This window comes from Mus musculus, chromosome 19 (assembly GCF_000001635.26).
Source record: "Mus musculus strain C57BL/6J chromosome 19, GRCm38.p6 C57BL/6J".
NCBI lineage: Eukaryota > Metazoa > Chordata > Mammalia > Rodentia > Muridae > Mus > Mus musculus.
In genome coordinates, this window is record NC_000085.6 from 53,486,984 (window position 1) to 53,493,082 (window position 6,099).

The 6,099-nt window shown below is 50.1% G+C and overlaps 1 long non-coding RNA gene across 1 annotated transcript; it reads right to left on the reverse strand.

The window, feature by feature from the left end:
• Nucleotides 1–1,993: 1,993 nt before the first annotated feature.
• Nucleotides 1,994–5,666, reverse strand: Gm30826. The gene is made up of 2 exons (XR_386791.2): nt 4,995–5,666; nt 1,994–2,329 (listed from the first exon to the last, which is right to left on the reverse strand). It is a non-coding gene; the product is annotated as a predicted gene, 30826 (long non-coding RNA).
• Between the last annotated feature and the right edge of the window lie 433 nt (nt 5,667–6,099).

Sequence of the window (6,099 nt, forward strand, 5' to 3'; positions counted from 1 at the left end):
GAGAGACAGCTTACAGGGAGGAATTTATTCTGGCTCAGAGATTTAGAGATTTAAGTCTGTTGCTGTGAGCCTGTGGGGAGGCAGACCATCATGGTGGCGAGAGGAATGTTTGGCGGGCAGGAAAGAGAACATCAGGATGGACTGAGGGCAGGATCTGTCTCCCCACAACACGCCCCCATGACTTACTTTTCCATTAAGATCCCTAACAGCCCATTCAAGTTTTGAATCTATAATTGGAGCCATTAATGAAGGCCAGTCCCTTACAATGCAATACCCTCAAACCAAGCTTCAAAACATGAGCCTTGGTGGCGAGTGTTTCATATCTAAGCCACAGCACCCACCCCCTAAACACACACGATGAAGTCCTAATCTACAGGACCCTCCAAAATACCACTGCATCTGGGGAGAGTGTTTTAAAGAAAAGGTTAAATTAAAATGAGGCTGTGACTGGTCTCTCACCCAGTTCAGCTTGTGTTCTCGTAGGTAGAAGTTTGGATACAGAGGACACTAAGGATACGGACATGCAGAGAGAGCACCATCGGGATGCACCATAAAAGAAGCTGTCAAAAGCCAAGACAGGAGGACTTAGGAGAGGCCTTCTTGCTAATACACTGACCTGGGACTTTCAGCATCCTGAAGCTGATGACACACACTTCTGTTGTTTAGTCCAGCCAGGCTGTGGTCTCATCGAGGTTATACTACCAGATCTATTTCCTGCATGGCGCTTGGGTGTCTCTTTGCCCAGTCAGGTATGTGGGGGCAAGATATCAGGCTATGAAAATATATGGAAGGAGGAAAAAGACAGCCAGAGTTTGGAACCTGTTGAGTTTGAGAGGTTTGTTTGCCAGTTGCACAGGACATGGCTGTGCCTCTCCTGAGAGATCCAGCGAGGGATGAATGGCAGTGAGATGCTGGGGTGTCATCCACGATCCAGGTCCTTTCTCCAGCACAGTGTGGCCTTGGAGAGACCCTGAACCTTCTCAAGGTCCCTCTGGAGCACAGGGCTGGTCTTCCAAGTCCCAGGGGCAGTTCACCTGAGAGGTTGATGCCTGCCAAGGTTCTCTTGGGACTGCCACAGTGCCTGGGGGAAGGCGTTGTTGTTCTTGGGCCTCCCATCCAGGATGTTAACCAGGAAGGGGGCCTGGGCCCCAGGGAGCTCATGAAGTGCCAACATGGAGTTGGCAGTAGTGCCCTGCCCCTCCTGGAAGGCCTCCCCCTGAGAGAGAGGCTCTAACAGGTCCCCCATGCAATCTCACCTCCGACCCAAGGGGCCCCGAGAGCCCAGTGCCAGGGCCCAGGGAGGGCCAGTCAGACCCAGTAGCACTGGCTCCAGGTCCTGTTCCTGGTCCTTTGAAAATCTGGGCCTCTCCTTCCCGACCCCAACCCAACCCTGTCTTTCTTTCCTACAAACCCCCAGATATAAGAATATCAGATTTAAAAGGAAAACAAATAAGTTATTAGATTTGAACTCCAGATACACATTGAATATTTTCTAGAGTAAACATGTTCTGTATAATATTTAGGGCATACTTATAATTATTCTACGTTTGTCTGAAATCCTAATGTATCAAGGAATTCTGCATTTTGCCCAGCAGCCTCACCCAGACTAGACCCTAGGAGGGAGGCAGCCAGCTATCCCAGAGGACAGAGATGTCTCCTCCACCTGCCACTGCTTGGTTTGCTTCAACCAGAGGCTGGTGAGAATCTGCCATTGCCCAATTCCCTGGCAAGCTGTAGCCCTCTTCAGACACTGGCCCTGGCACTGGAGTCATAACATCTTTGGAGAAGTGTTGCATCTAATTAACCTAATAAGTAGGTTGTAGGCTCTGACCGGAAGCTGCAGAGGATTCACCCTGACAGATGGGCAGGAGCGGGTCACACCTGCTTCAGGCACCTGCCAACAAACCACTGCTGTAGCCCGCGGGAGAGCTAATAGGGTGCTTCGGTTACACACCAGATACATGACAAACAGAAGTCACACCAGCATCGTACTAGCAGCGTAATGGCTGTTATGAAACCCGTGGTATACAGCAAGCACTGAGCTAGCATTATCTCATTTAACCCCTATAACCATCCCATCTGGCAGAAGCTACTATTATCCCCATTTAACACATGACAAAACTGAGGCCTAGAAGGTTGAACAACTTGCCTAGGGTCACACAGCTAGAGAGGGATAGAGGCGAGGACTCAAGCTCAGTCATCCAGACTCTGGATTCTTCTTTCTGCTGATAACCCTTGACTCCTTCCTGTCATCCCAAATCGTTTCGTTTTGGCGATTGACACATATTGTCTCCCATGGCTTCCCTCTTCGTCTTCAAGGCATTATGGCCTGGGGAGAGAAATTGATATGAAGATCTTCAACAAAGCCCCGAATGACCCAACAGTGACAGAACTCTTGGCTGCATGCCCCAGGCTCCATGTTATATCTTCAACAAAGCCCTCCTCCTCTGTCCCAAAGCTAGTGACAGCTACAGCGTGACACTGATGTCGAGACAAGAGGTCGGTGACCAAACACTCAGGTCTAGAACCTCCCTTTGATAGGTCTTGGATTTGAGGTCGATTACTTTGTTTCTCCGTGGTTCTGTTTTTCCACGAAGCGAGGCAATTGCCTATTGCATGATGTTGTAAGGATGCGATGAATTAACACTTCCAAAGCAGACCGGCAAGATGGCTCAGCAATCGAAGGCACCGTAATCCTGACAGCCGGAGTTTATCACTGGAACCAGTGCAAAGATGGAAAGAGAAAACTGCCTCTGTAGGAGGATCGTATGGCTTCTGTAATCGTGTGGCGGCACATGTAACCCCCCACCCCCTCGGTCTCTCCTGCTCTCTTACACACACACACACACACACACACACACACACACACACACACACACACACACACCTTTTAAAACATTTGAAAAGCATTCATAGTAAACATTTTATTTACCAAATACTTAGCAAATGCCAGCAATGTGCCAATCCCTGATTCAGGATACTGGGGTTATATTGGTTTAAAAATTTGACAAAAATATTTGCCCTTGTGTGATTTATGCTATAGCTGTTGTTACTGGTTTAAGACTACAGTTGGCAAGCCTGAGTGATTCACACTGCATTTAGGAATGGCAGCCATGGGGTGGCAGAATGACAGGAAAACCTGGAAAGAGACTAAGACAACATGGACTGGAGTCTGGGTCATCCACACTCCCTATGAGAAGATGTCATTTTCTGAGATTCTTCTAAAAATCTGGTTGAGGGAAGAGCCTGGCCCTCAATAAGCAGCCAAAGTTCATAAGGGCAAAGTATAGCTCAGCCCTGACCCTGGAGCCGGGGGAGGAAGGGAAGCCAGGCACTGACATGGACCTGTGGCATCTCTGCTTCCTATTAGGAACTCTCACCGAGCATCCTGGTCTTGTTCCAAGCCATGGGACACACTAGTTCAAGAGCGAGTAACTTTTGTTGTTTTAATTTGGTGTTTTGAGATGGGCTTTCACAATAGCCCAGGCTGACCTCAAACTGGTAGCTGAGGGTGACCCTGAACTCCTGATCCTTCTGTCTTGACCTTTCCAGTATTGAGACTGCAGGTGGACACCACCAAGCTCAATCCATTCTGTGCTGGGAATCAGACACAGGCCCTCACGAATACTGGGAAAGAATTCTACTAACTAGTTATACCCAGAGCCCTGAGTTTTGATTTGTCGTTTGCAATGCTGCCTGTCTGCTGTAGGGAATTAGGGGAGACCCGGAAGTACCATGGGAAGGATGAAGCTGTTGTGATATTGAAAGGGATAGAGAAGGAAAGGCAGATGTCCTGCCAGGAAGCCTGGGAGGGCCCAAGAGCAATCACTGGACTCTAATGTTCTCATGGTCCCATGAAGAAACACCCACTGGCTGGATGTAAGTAAGGTCATGTGACTAGCAGGGTCACCTTCCCCACAATGTGTCCAAATTTAGGGTCGCCTGGATGTTTAGTTTTAATCACTAGGACCCAGGAAGTTTCCCAGGGACTGCTTATATCCAGGGACACGCATTTAACCTTTCAGCGTCTTTGGGTCAGGGTGAATTCTCATCCAGTCATCTGCCTGGACTCTACTGCCTGTGTATATGACTCGTGCTTGGTGTGTTTGTTTGAGTGTCTGCTGTGCGTGAGTCACATCCCTGTGCACATATGAATGTGGCTCGTGTATCTGCTGGCGTGGACATTTGATGGAGCAAGTCCACAAATGTGACCTCTCAGCAGGCTAGCAGGCTTCTTACAGAGGGCTCTGTGTGCTCTGTGAACCCCTGCCTCAGAGTCTGTACTTGCCGATGCTCAGGGCTCTGCTGGTTTCTTGGTGCCTCGGCCTGGAGTCTAGAGAGGATCTGGGACTCAGGCAGCCTCAGCAGGAGCAACTCATGACTTGCTAATTGGTCCCTTTGCACTGCTCTGGGGCACCATCACCTTGGTGCTGTGGTGACTGTTCCTCACCATGCCCTCTCTGCCTATGTTGTAATGGGTACAGGAGTGTTCTGTCAACTCTGGAGGCCACCCTGTCTACCTGCAGCCCAGTCAATGAAGCTCAGCCAGCCTGCCCCCTCCCTGCCCCCCCACCCCCCGGGCAGTAGTCCCTTCTGTTGGGGCTTCCCTGACCTGGTGGAGAGGAAAGACTGTTTTCTAAGAACCTTCCTGGGATGAGGGCAGACTTGAAGTGGCCCAAGGTGGTGCCCCGCCCCACCCGGAGTCTAGTCCTCTAAGCAAGATCTGCAAAAGCGAGAAAAACAGACATGCCACCCACTCTTCTCTGATCAGCTCTCTTCAGCCACGGCCTCTCACCTCCATTTTCCACTGGAAAAACTCTGGTGCAGTGCAGAACTTTCTATGGTGATGCACACAGTCTGTGTGGTCAGAGTGGGGGCCCTCAGCCTCGGGCAGCCACAGCGACATGAAATGAGGCCAGGGTGACTCTAGAACTGGGCTTCTCCAGGTCGCACTGACAACATTATCAATGATGTCATCATTGAGAGGTGCTTACCTGACACACACAGCTGATGACCAAGCCTGTCTGTGTCCATGGATCACTGGAACATCATAGCAACTCTGCCAGGACAGGATCACTGCGCGGCACGCAGGCAGGCTATCCAAGGCCTCTCAGAGAGCAGGAAGAGGAGCTGAGACGGCAGGGCAGCCCAGGTCTCCAGAGTTAGAAGCTGGGCTTGACCCCCATCCTTTACTCTACTCTGTCGTCAGGGAGTTCAGCAAAAAGCAATGACTGTAGATCTTAGCTCTACATTGGGATGAGTCATATAGTCATTAATTGGAGCCTGGAGTTGCTCACTCTGTGGAAGAAAAGGGCAATATGCTGTCATGAGGGGATACACATATACCGGGCAGTATATTGGGTTTTTCACAAATGGGATTCTGCTCATCTTCATAGGGCTGGGTGCTATTCATTGGTCTGTTTGCAGAGGCAGAGTCTTAGTATATATAGGCTGGCTTTGAACTCACTATGTAACCCAAGCTGCCTTCAAACTTGTCATCCTCCTACCTCAGCTTCCAAAATGCTGGGGTTACAGGTTTTGCCGCTATGCCCAACGTGTAATTAATTCTCCTTTCAGAGATAAGGAAATTAGATGCTCTGAGAGGTGGCTCGAGTGTCCAACAAGTGGCAGAACCAGGGCTTGAACCTGGCACTTTGGCTATGAGGCTCTCCACCTCCACTTGGCTGGGGATGAAAGGCTGAGACAGAGGCAGCTGCAGCAGCACCTATCAAACTCTAGCAGACGCTTCACAGAGCAGCAGATAAGACTTGGATTCCCCAGCCTCAGACCCAGGGAACCTGCTAGTAGGGCCCTGGAAACAGACATATGTGGCTGAGGGGCAGTGCGGTGACTTATAGAGTGGCATATAGAGGTGTTTTGGACATAAGCTTGATGCTCTCAGTCCAATTCCTGGGAAGAAGGAGAGACCCAACTCCACAAAGCTGTTCTCTAACCTCTATGGGCACACTCTGACCCACTCCCCTCCCGTGTCAGAGCACTCTGGACTGCTGTCTCTACCGTGGGTGCTTGCATTCACTGAGTATCTCCAAAGCCATTCTCCCCCTGTTTTAAACACCAACTGCTTCATTCAGACACTCC